Genomic DNA, 12,766 nt, shown 5'->3' with positions numbered 1-12,766 from the left:
TCGACATCGGCTGGAATCGCTCTATCGGCTTGTCAGCCGATCGACTCTTTGCTGATCAACATATTTATCTATCTTGTCAGTTGTAGAATCAAACTGACTGGCACGCCCACATCTCATCAAGTTTTGGACCTACACTGGAGCTAAGTAGATCTCTTAGGCCATTGTGCTCGTCGACTTGGTTCGCGCTAACACAGATCTAGCACCATCGGCCGAGCGCAGATTTTTCATCAACAGGCATCTAGCGGCGGCCAGCTGTACTAGCTCGGCAGCAGTGGGAGGTCGACGTGAGCGGGAGAGGCACCTGGTGGTGGCCAGTTGCAGTGACGGTGAGTGGGAGGGCAACCATTGTAGGAGCGGCGATGGCCACATGAGAGACCCGACAAAGGTGGGTCTGCGCTCACCGGTGGTGGGGCGCCAGTGCGGTGGAGCTGTGGATAGTAGAAGTTGCTTGGTATGTGGAGCTCTAGGATGGCGACGACAAGTGGGTGAGGGTGTTGAAGTCGAAAGCCTAGGTCAGGGTTCCTCGAGTTGGCAACGAAGACATCTTCGAGCGCCATGATTCCCCCCTCATCAGGTTGGAGCGAGGGACAAGTGGATTTTCTTCTCTCTTGCCCTTTCCCTCTTCCCAACCTCTGTACGTGAGGATGACTGAAAGCTCGTTAACAATCAACTGTGTGGAGTCAGTTTTTGGCGGGGCGTTTTGCGACACCCTTGTAGGCCTGCGATCGACTTGGTGGTAGTGTCTTTTCCTAGGTTGTGTGAGAAGCTGCAAACTTCCAGTGTGGCGTGTTTATTTTGTTTTTCCTGGTTACAATCTTCTAGGGTTGTAATCTTGTAATTTTTTTTCATGCTATATCAATACAAACCATCGCATTGTTTGGTGTGTTTTGTTTAAAAAAAGCAGAAGATGGGGCAAACTAGGTGGCCAGTTGAGCCGACATGGTACCGGAGGGGTTCTCTTCAGTTTCTACAGTGGATCTCGATTTGTACCACAACCGCGTGCATCGAAGGACGAAGGGTGACACTGTCTCGCCGGAGTTGAACAAGCTCCAGACCAACCACCAGTGATCTTTTATCGTGGTACCCAAAACACAAATATTCGATTAGATTTATAACCGAATCTTTAGTTCCGATTGATGTTATACCAACCGGTATTAAAAATACATCTTTAGTCCTGGTTGTTAACACCAACCGAGACTAATGCTGGAGGATCTTTAGTCCCGGTTGTTATTAATACTGGTTGGTAACACCAACCGGGACTAAAGATATTTTTAGTACCGATTGGTGTTACCAAGTGGTATGAAAGATGTCTGCAGGATTAGTTTAAAAATAAAGTATCTCTATCCAAGTTAGATATGTGTACTAGGTGGGATAGTAATACGCGTGAGGGCTGAGGTGAGAGATCTTGAGTTTGAATCCCGCATCCTACAAATTTTTTTTTTACTTTATATGCATCTTTAGTACCGGTTAAATGGCTGGTACTAAAATCGAGATTTTAGTCCTGATTTGCTACAACCAGTTGCTATAACCGGTTCCGAACCGGTGGTAAAAATCAGTTCTTCACTAGTGAGCGGCTCGCCAGTCGCCACTCTGTAGTCTGTACTTGAAGAACAACAGCTTTAATGGCACCGGCCTCCCCCGTACTCGCCGGAGCGAGCATAGCATTGCTCGATGGTCCCTAATTAACGCAGCAGAGAATACAGAGGTAGCTTAGCTAGGTAAAGGCTCAACCGAAGCAAGAACTGATGAGATAAGATTCGGATTCCTCCTACCAAAACTGATCATTCTCTTGCTAGCTGGCCTTCAAGCCTCGATCCACCCCTCTTACTCGGCCGATCCGTTAAAAAAAACAGATAAATTTGTAGCACCCCTACTACTAATTAATGGCTAGCTATTAATTGCAGAGAAAAACACACTCTACTGCTCACCCTTCAATCCTCATATCCCACTCATATTCATATATACTCCACCGACAACCCCTGTTGTTTTATTAATTTCAAGTTGATTGAGTAATTGTTAATTAGCATGATAGATGCTTGTGTTTACTGATAATACATTACTAGAACGCAATTAGGGAGTTTTTTTGGCCACTGTGTCTGACAGACAGCTATAAAAACGCAGACCACAGTACTGCTCCGTTCTGTTCGTTCATGCGCCTCTTTACAGCCAAACAAAGTGCGTGCGTGCGTGCTGTTCTTTCTCCGATCGAGCCTTGGCCCTTGGAGGAGATGTTGTCGAGGATTACCGGCTCCCTCCCCATGGTGCGGTCCTACTGCTTCTGCCTCCTGCTACTCTCAACCATCGTCGCCGTCACCGTCGCCGTTGCCGCGGAGGAGCTCCCCCCGGCGCCAACCACCTTCAAAACCTTGAACGGCAAGCTCGATCTAGCTCCTCTTAATCGTTATGTGTATATATATATAGAGAGAGAGATAGAGGAGAGAGAGGAAAGGAGTATTTCCCGGCTCTGTTCATGTCAGGACTGACCTGAATTCTGAATTTCTGATTTCTGAACCAGCTCTAGTTTAGTTTGGGTTAGTTCTTGCAGCGAGTCGTTCGATCGGTTTTATTGGAAATCTTGACGGGAATTACATACAGTCAATTTTTTCGTCCCATGCATCAGTACTTGCAGTAGCATATGCATGGCCGCCCGAAATTAAAATTTAATTTGTTGGTTGTGTGCAGGTAATGCTCCTCTTGTTATTGCTAAAGGTGGATTTTCGGGAGTTTTTCCTGATTCCAGTGAATATGCCTTCGCTTTTGCCTCCTCGCTCCACATAAGCTTGTGGTGTGACGTGCAACTGACGAAAGATGGCGTTGGTATTTGCCTCCGAGATTTACTTATGCAGAACTGCACCGATATCACTGAAATTTATCCAGAGGGGATGAAGGCATATCTAATCAATGGTGCACAGAAAACCGGATGGTTACCTGTGGACTATAACATGGCTTCGCTGAGAAACGTTACTTGTGAGTTGCAACAAATCAGTTTAATCAACCCTTTGTTTTTCTTTTTTCTTTTTTTGAAAGGAAGGCTTGCAATAACTTTGCCTTATACCATATATATAGTTTCAACTCCTTTTTATTAGAAACTCGATCATGCTGCTTGCTCGCTGCATTGCCATTAAATGCATGAATGGATACTACCGCCATGCATGTCAATGTGATCGTGAAATAATATCCTCTTGCATCTGACCAATATATATATATATATATATATATATATATATATATATATATATATATATATATATATATATATATATATATATATATATATATATATATATATATATATATATATATATATATATATATATATATATATATATATATATATATATATATATATATATATATATATATGTATTCCCTTTCCTTTAAAAAAAGGGAAAAAATGATGGATACGTACTGCATTCCTATCTTGTCTCTGCAGTTGCCGGCCGGCTAGAGCGACCAAAAATGGATGTTATCCTAGTGCCTTTTGTTTTCTTGGTTCTTTGACACTTTTTAGTTGTATTGAGCATCTGGAATTATTGTCTTGTACTCACTGTCCACCATTGGACAGTAACACAATCAATTTATTCCCGTACCCCGAGGTTCGACTCCAACTTCGACATCCTTTCTGTCACCGGCTTCATATCCTTGATCAAACCATCTTCTACTTGGTTGAATGTCGAGGTTGAGTTCACTGTTCTTTCAAACTAAACCTGGAAATTAACTATAGCTATTTTTTGTCCTTCAGAAGATAACTCTCTTTTCATTTCTTTCTGCAGCATGACATTTTCTACAGAGAGCATGGTTTGAACATGACAAATTACATTCTTTCAATACAGAAGCTTGGCTCTGTGAAGTACATCTCATCACCTGAACTAGGTTTCCTGCAAAGTTTATCGGGAGGCATTAATCGTGAAGTGAATCTAGTGTTCTGCTTTCTTGATAAAGCCCTGTCTGATCCTTCAACAAATAAAACATATAACTATATGTTGAGTAACTTGACATTTATTAAGACAATTGCTTCAGGTATAATGGTTCCCAAAAACTATATATGGCCAGTAACAAGTGATAATTATATTCAGCTTCACACACAGATTGTCCAAGAAGCTCACAATGCAGGTTTAGAAATATATGCGTCTGATTTTTCAAACGATGGAATTTTTCCCTACAACTACAGTTATGATCCTTTGGGGGAATATCTGTCATTTGTCAGCGACGGTGGCTTTAGTGTTGATGGTGTATTAACAGATTTCCCACTTACTGCATCAGAGGCTATTGGTATGTCGTTGTACTTTGTAGATTTAAATTTAGTTTCCGTACTAGTGTAATTTTATTTGACAGCTGAATGCTGTCAATTGTACTGGAGACAAACTCAAAATAAATAATATGCTTCCAAGCTGTACCAAAACTAGATTAAATTTTCTGATATCAAGCAATCAATAATAATAAACGATTTTTTTAGATGCTTGCAAATGGTGTTTTTTTTTTGCGGGGATGCAATTGGTGTATATATTAAACGTGCTTTAAAATGAATTCATGTTATTTACTTTTTGGTTGGGGCCTTGAAGCATATATTGCTGGCAGAAATAAATTAACTCTTGTAATTAATGTTAAGCGGGTGTCAAATTGATCTTATAGACATCTATCGAAGGGTAATATAATACTCCACAATCGTAATGTGAACTCTCCATTATACATTATTCAATAACGGATCCACTGTTGGGGCTTGCTGGTACTTAAGCCCTAGCTCCATCCCTTTAATTTCCTCTAACTAGTGACTAATGACTCAAATTAATTAGAAATTAATGTAAATATAGCAGTACGGCAAAGACAGTTAGCTGAAGCGCTCATTTCCCAAATTACGTTGCAAGTGTGAAATATGCTCTGCTGAGTGACCATACCAACTAGCTAGTTCATAGGTTTCTATGGATATATTAGTACAGCTGCAAATTAAAATGAAGAAAGGTACGGTCTGTCTTTTCTTCTTATGTGTTTTGGGTTTCATCTAAAATACTAAGTTGATATATGTGTTAGTTTGTGTCAATCACAACTATTTTTTGTACATAAGCCCCTCCTCAATTTACATCGTAGATTCACCACTGACATTGCTCCTATATATATAATGTATATCATCAACGTTTGTATTGTGCATAAAAAAATGATAACATCTATAAGTTAATTTATTTCCCAATTGGTAGATAGGATAATTGCTTTTTTTCCCTCAATTATGCTAGCCTGTGAACCATGAGGTTGGTTATCTCTTTTGGAACTTCCATTATATTTTTCTGTATGTACATGCACAAAGTCATAAGTTTATGAGCTTCTTATTTCGTGCTAATTAATTGGTTGCAGATAACACACTTATCCTAGCTAGCATGTGAACTACTATGAGAAAAAATTGCGGCTTAATGATTTGCTTTTGCTCTCATCATTCACTGTGTGTTACTTGTTATTTATTATTATTGGGTACGAAAATAAGAATTTGACTTTGTATTAATCATTTGAATCCGCATTTTTCACAGATTGTTTCAGTAATTTGAACACAAGTAGGAAAACGGATCACGGTATGCTACATTTCGGTGCAAATTAACCTACCTCCCGGTGCTGCTGCAGTCACATTAAATGGATTGCTATATATAATTAATTTTTTTCTTCTTAACAGGGAATCCATTAATTATCTCACATAATGGTGGTAGTGGAGATTATCCGGGTTGTACGGATCTGGCCTATGAGAATGCAGTTAGGGATGGTGCCGATGTTATTGACTGTTCCATTCAAATGACCAAAGATGGAATTCCTATATGCATGAGTTCCATTGACCTGCTTGCTACTACAGATGTCCAGCAATCAAAGTTCTGTTCACTTCTTTCTGTCATTCCAGAAATTCAGTCAAAAAAGGGAATATTCACATTTAACCTCACTTGGGATGACATCAACATTTTGAGACGTACGTGACTTTCGTTTTCTTTTTTTTTATTAGAATCAATAATATTGTCTTACATTGAGATGGATGTGTTTTTAACACTGTTCGTTCGTTCTCTTTAGTGTGGCGAGAAACATTGTTTCCTTGATAAAAGGGCCTGCTGTAGACTGACTTGGTCATTTCATACACGCGAGCGATACTATACAGGAGAAAATTAATTCATCGTGTGTTCTTATTTTACCTGCAGCCAAAATATCTTCCCCGCTGAGTGATTATGTTATGTTACGGAATCCAAGGTACACAAATCATGGCAAGTTTTTGAAGTTATCTGAATTTCTGACATATGCGAAGGACAAGGAGTTGTCTGGCATCATGATCACCATCGAGGTACGTCTTTTTCTCTCTCTATATAGGAGAGTGTGTGTATATACTATATATATATAGGAATATATAATCGATCAACCTTGATTTGTGAACCTGCAGAATGCCGCATTTATGGCAGCATCATTAGGATTTGATGTTGTTGATCTTGTAACTACTGCCTTGAGTCATGCTGGATATAACAACACTACCACCACCACCGGTGGAGAAGTGCTTTTTAGTCCCGGTTCGTAACCCCCCTATAGTCCCGGTTTTCAAACCGGGACTACCAATCCGGGACTAAAGATCGCTATCTTTAGTCCCGGGTGAAAAAACCGGGACTAAAGATCGATCTTTAGTCCCGGTTGATGACACCAACCGGGACTAAAGATTTAGTCCCGGTTGGTGTCATCAACCGGGACTAAAGAGAGGGTAGCGGCAGTCCATCAGCTAGTCCTTTTTTCTTTTTTATTTTCTCCCGAATCGAGTGGTATGCATATCATCAAATCAAACCCCAAATCCACATCACAACTCCACAGCACGATTCACAGATTCACCACAAATTCATTCACAATATCCATTCACATATTCATTCACAACATCACAAATATATTCACAATATTGATTTAAAGGTTCATTGACAACATCGAGTCGCATACTCATTCACAACATCACAGATTCATTCACAATATCGATTCATAGATTCATTCACAGATCAAAACATCCAAACCACAAATTAAAAAAAATCAAAAAAAAAAATCGACTCACCGGCCGGCCTCCCATCCCGCCGCCGGCCGGCCACCCATCTCGCCGCTTCCCCTCCGGCCGGATCTGGGGGAGGGGAGGGCGAGGCCGCCGGCGACCGGCCTCCATCCCGCCGGCCTGCGCCGGGCCGCCGCCGGCCGTCCTCCATCCCGCCGCTTCCCCTCTGGCCGGATCTGGAGGAGGGGAGGGCGAGGCTGCCGGCGACCGGCCTCCATCCCGCCGGCCCACGCCGGGCCGCCGCCGCCCGTCCTCCATCCCGCTGGCCCGCGCCTGGCCGCAATCCCGCCGCCGCCGGCCGGCCGCCGCCAGCCCCAGCCCGCGCCTGGCCGCCGCCAGCCCGCGCCCGGCCGCCTCCATCCCGCCCCCGCCGGCCGGCCGCCGCCAGCCCGCGCCCATCCCCCATCCCGCCGCCGCCGTCGGGGAGGAGGAGAGGGGGTGAGAGAAGAGGAAGGGGAGAGGATGAAGATAAGGAAGGAGAAGAAAAAGAGATAAGGATGGGCTACGCATGCGCTTGTGCGTGGGCTGGTGCGTACGCTTTATTCCCGATTGATATTATCAACCGGGAGTAAAGATCATCTTTAGTCCCGGTTGGTGTTACCAACCGGGACTAAAGATGATCTTTATTCCCGATTGATATTATCAACCGGGAGTAAAGATCATCTTTAGTCCCGGTTGGTGTTACCAACTGGGACTAAAGATCCCAGGGATCTTTACTCCCGGTTGATAATATCAACCGGGACTAAAGATCCTATCTTTAGTCCCGGTTGGTGTTACCAACCGGGAGTAAAGATATCGGGGGGCCTGACAAGGCCTGACAGATTTAGAACCGGGACTAAAGATCATTTTTAGTCCCGGTTGGTAACACCAACCGAGACTAAAGATCAAATATGCCCGCTGTAGCCACCAACCGGGACTAAAGATCATCTTTAGTCCCGGTTTTTAGTGGAACCGAGACTATTGTGGATTTCGGGCGACCGACCAAAGATGGTTTCTCCACCAGTGCACGAACAAGGAGGTTATGATCCAGTCTAGACACAGTGCTGTTCTGGTCAAACTGAAGCATCAGAAAACACAGTACAAACTTGTTTACACGCTCCCGTTAAACATTGAGGATGCTTCTGATTCATCGGTGGCAGAGATCAATAAATTCGCTGAAGCTGTTATGTTGATAGGAAATCCGTGTTTGTTGAGAGCAGTGGTTTCATTGTAAGGAAAACCAATCTCGTGAAAGAACTGCAGTCTGCGGGGCGGTTAGCTGTGTATGCCCAGGTATTCCGGAATGAGTTTGTATCATCACCCTGGGATTTCTTCTCAGATGAAACAACGGTGGAAATCAATAACTACGTTCTTCTCTGGTTCATATTGATGGCATCATAACTGATTTCCCCAAGACAGTCAGAAGATACAAAAGTAAGTAAGCAGTACCATTATACTATATATATATTTAATTTATTTGTTATGTATATGGTTCGTCATATAATATATATATATATATATATATATATATATGTGTGTGTGTGTGTGTGTGTGTGTATGCATGTATGTATATATATCCAGACCTAATTTCAAGTTGAAATAAATTAGCTAAAAGGAAAGAAAAAAAAATTAACAACTATAATTAAACCTGGATATGGTTGCATCAATAATTAATTTTTACTGGCAGTGAACTCTTGTACGGGTCTGGGAGATGGCAAGCCTCGGTCCATGAAGGCTGTCGAAATCGGCGGTCTCGTGCAAACACTCCAAGACAAAGCCAGGCGGCCGGCTCGGGCACCAGCACTTGTGCTCAAACCATCGGACGTCGTTGAGCCGCCTCTCCCGGCTGCGGCTGCGGCTGCGGCTGCGGCTGCCGTGCCCAAGACTACTGGCTACTCATCACCACGTTCTGATGCTCCTCCTCCTGCTGCTGCTGTAACTGCAATTAGCAGCACAGGCATTTTGCTGGGAATGGTTTGGGTATCTCTGCTCATCTGATCGATGGAGCTTACGTACGCGTCATATATATACTAGTCGCTAACCCGTGCGTTGCAAGGGCTCATATTATTGATACAATAAATAATAAAATTTTAATCGCACTCTAAATATGTTGGTTACTTATGAAATTATAGTTGCTTGATCGTTACTAATTTAATGTTATGAAATGAAATTATTAAAATACTAAATGAGAGTTTGCGATTTGTCTGACTTAGTATTTATTCATTTTGAATTATAAAAATTTATACAAACTAAAAACTAAACAATCCATGGTATTTCCGATTTCATGTTTTATTTAACACAAATTCATGATATAGATATGGATGACCGTTACATTCGTTAGGTTATATACATACATAAGTTGTTTAATAATGTTGAAGAAAATTTATCCGTTGAATCTGTAAAATAAAAATATAGAAAAGATTATTGCTATATTTGGATCGCCCTAAATTGGAGGAGAGCAGCAGCAGGATGGGCGAAAATGCGAGCGTCCTACAGGTGTGAAAGGAAGAGTAGAAGATATGCTGGGTATATACTGCATCTTCATGAATATTGGCGTGGTCTAGGCCATTCAAAGTGCTTGAAATTTGTGTACATTTTGGAGTGACTGAAAAATAGACAGACCCATATAAAAACTATTATAACCTAGTCAAAATCAAATAAACACATTCAGTATAGCTAACTTGATCTCCTTGTTTTGAGTTGGCTTTGTATGGATCGATCTATCTATGTGATCGATGTTAGCATTGGCCAATAATCTTTTTTAAATAGAGTATGAAGTTATAAAAGAAATGCACGGATTAACCTTTTGGATTAAGCCTTCATCATGTTGATCCTATACATGTACCATGTTTCTGTGTCTTAGTCCATCCATATGATTCAGCCAGGCAATTAGCTTGGCTGATGGATACGAACTGAAACAAATAGACACACACATATATATAACATGATGGTTAATCGATAATCAATGGTCTTAACTGAAAGTATGGTGTTAACAAATTAAGGGTATTTATCTATGCATCTCTGGCACGGATAATCAGCCTTGCGCTGAGCCTCTCATGATCAATCTGTGATTGCTTTTCTATGTGCTGAATCAACGGGTATATGGAGAAATTACAGACGATGGAGCGTACATGCATCTACCTGCAGCGGCAGCCTGCATGGACATGGCCGTGTTGTCGGCGTACGTCGTCGCTGGCGTATGAAGCAGCGGCGCCCCCAAGGCTCGCACCGACATGCCATAACTTCGGCAGGCGCGGACATGGCAGCGGCGGAAGCCGCGGCGACTCGACGACATCGGCGTCGAGCAGCGACTTGATGTGCTGCATTGTGAACGCCGTTCTGAACCCCATTGCTGATCGCTGCTTTCCATAGACGTGAACGTACGGCGTGCTTGAAGAATTAATCGTCTTGTCACGTACGCAGGCTCTGATTCGCCTTTTCCATGCCTCCCTATCGATGCCCAAGGTGTTGCCATATGATTCGCTGATTTTCTTCTCTTCTTGTGCTGTCAATTAAATAGGTCTAATTATGTTCTTAACGCTCGATAGCAACATAAACAATCTTGCATCTCGCATATCCTCTCTTATGATCTATTCCTTCATGAGGTGGTGTTAGATTGATTTACATATGGCCCACAAAATTAAACACGGATGGATTTTACGATCTACGGTGACGATAATATCATTTATTTAATCAATGGCCAGATCTTTCTTATTAACGTGGGAGCTCGTAGGAAGTGCCCAATTAATATATATATATATATATATATATATATATATATATATATATATATATATATATATATATATATAAAGGGGCAATTGTGTTCCTGCCCTTGCTTTACAGTCCAATTGTGATTTTACCCCTATATTTTAGGGTTTGTGATTTTGCCCTTGCTTTTTTAACTGAAGCAGCCGCCTACCCCTGGTCTGGTAACGGTGTTAAATGTGTGATGAATAGACAAATATACCTCTACTATTGAGATCAATAATTTTAGCATAAACACTGGATATATATGTTTGAAGTTAAATTTGTGCGTATTTCATATGGGACCTAAATGTTGACAAATTTTGTAAAAGTTGACTGAACAAAAAATGTAGGACAATTTTGACAGAATTTTAGCAATAAATTGAGACAAAATTTTGATAGAAATTCAACAATAATTTGAACACAATTTGTACAAGTTGACAGCACAATATCATGGATAAAATTTCAGCAATAATTTCGACACAATTTCAATAGATATTTCCAACATATCACATATAACATGTGCAAGCATCACAAATTATCAGAAAGTAGCACAATACTCAACATTACACATTAATATCCAACAAAAGCCCTGGAACAAGAAGTCAAAGTTCTGGATCTGAACTTTGATCAATTGATATAACTGCAATTTACCATACCCACCAGCCAGGGAACTTAATTCTGAATCTGAATTCTCCTGATGAATTTTGAAACCTGTCATATTTTCCATCCAACAAAAACTGTACATGAACCATGTGGCTCCACACAGCTAGAGAACGAAAGGATTGCAATACTAGGGAAGCTTAGAGATGTGTTACCTGGGAGAGATCATGACTAACAAAGGCTTAATGACAACATACACACCATTCTCCAAGAAACCATACATACAGTAGTGGATTCCTTTTCTGAACAATGAACTGCTGCAGTTTGCAATAGCATGCATGAGATGAGATGATGGAGAATCCTCCTGCGCGCTGGCCGCGGGTCCGCCGCGCCTCCCTGCCCGTGCACACCGCTGCCGCGCCTCCCTGCCCGCGCGCAACACCGCTGCCCCTCTCCGCCGCGCGCTGGCCCGCGGCAGTTGGCCCACAAGGCCGCTGCGTCACCCTGCCGCGCGCTGGCACGCGGGGCCGCCGCGCGCTGGCCTTCGCGCGCCGCCCCTGCTTGCGCCGCCGCTTCTCGCTAGGGTTCTGGATATTTTTGATTTGGGGAAATCGTTTCAGTAGGTTGGCCCTTTCAGTGAACCAAGGGTAAGAGGGTCATTCGCAAATTATAATATCATTTTCTTTCTTCGTTAAATTTGGAAATTCCGGGCCCACCTAACTACCGTCAAAACCAGGGCAGACGGCTGCTTCGCTTAAAAAAAGCAGGAGCATAATCACAAACCCTAAAAAACAGAGGTAAAATCACAATTGAATTGTAAAGCAACGGTAGGAACACAATTGTCCTATATATATATATATATATAGGAAAATTATATACTACTACCGGGAGTAGTTACTCCCGTCTCATCCACCATGCGGTTTGTTACACGATCTGTGCAGCTTGGTGCTAATTTGGAGTCCTTGTTAACGGGTTAATGACTAATCAGATTTGTAATCCAATCCATTAAGGAAGCCAGCTGCTCTTTTCACGGGATACAAATTGTTTTGAATGCATGTCAATTCAATCAGCTAGTAAAAATGAGCAGATGAGGTTTTTATGTAGATATATTGTGCCTTAGCTTTATTGCAACTTTGTTCTGTCCTATAACGGGGATATAGGTTCATGATTTTTTTTTAAAAAATGAGCAACTGTGATTTGAAGGTCTGTTTTCTCGATGCATTCAAACCCAAGTTTCTGTCATACGATGATGTATATACTATATGGTACACATACACGCTGGACGAACAGAAATTATTTTGCCAATATTCTTGCCAGGCTTCATATTAGGTGATGATATTTAGTTATAGGGGTAGAAGATATTCTTCACCTTTTTAGATGACCGGATCGAATGGAAAC

The 12,766-nt window shown here is 41.9% G+C and overlaps 1 long non-coding RNA gene and 1 pseudogene across 1 annotated transcript; one reads left to right on the top strand and one right to left on the bottom strand.

Annotated features, from left to right (window-relative positions):
- Window positions 1-2,118: 2,118 nt before the first annotated feature.
- Window positions 2,119-9,124, top strand: LOC4346782 (glycerophosphodiester phosphodiesterase GDPDL4-like; annotated as a pseudogene).
- Window positions 9,125-11,202: 2,078 nt separating this feature from the next.
- Window positions 11,203-11,997, bottom strand: LOC107278906 (uncharacterized). The gene is made up of 2 exons (XR_001539827.3): window positions 11,584-11,997; window positions 11,203-11,479 (listed from the first exon to the last, which is right to left on the bottom strand). It is a non-coding gene; the product is annotated as an uncharacterized lncRNA (long non-coding RNA).
- Window positions 11,998-12,766: the final 769 nt, after the last annotated feature.

Source organism: Oryza sativa, chromosome 9 (genome assembly GCF_034140825.1).
Source record: "Oryza sativa Japonica Group chromosome 9, ASM3414082v1".
Lineage (NCBI taxonomy): Eukaryota > Viridiplantae > Streptophyta > Magnoliopsida > Poales > Poaceae > Oryza > Oryza sativa.
This window is presented reverse-complemented; position numbering and strand designations above follow the sequence as displayed.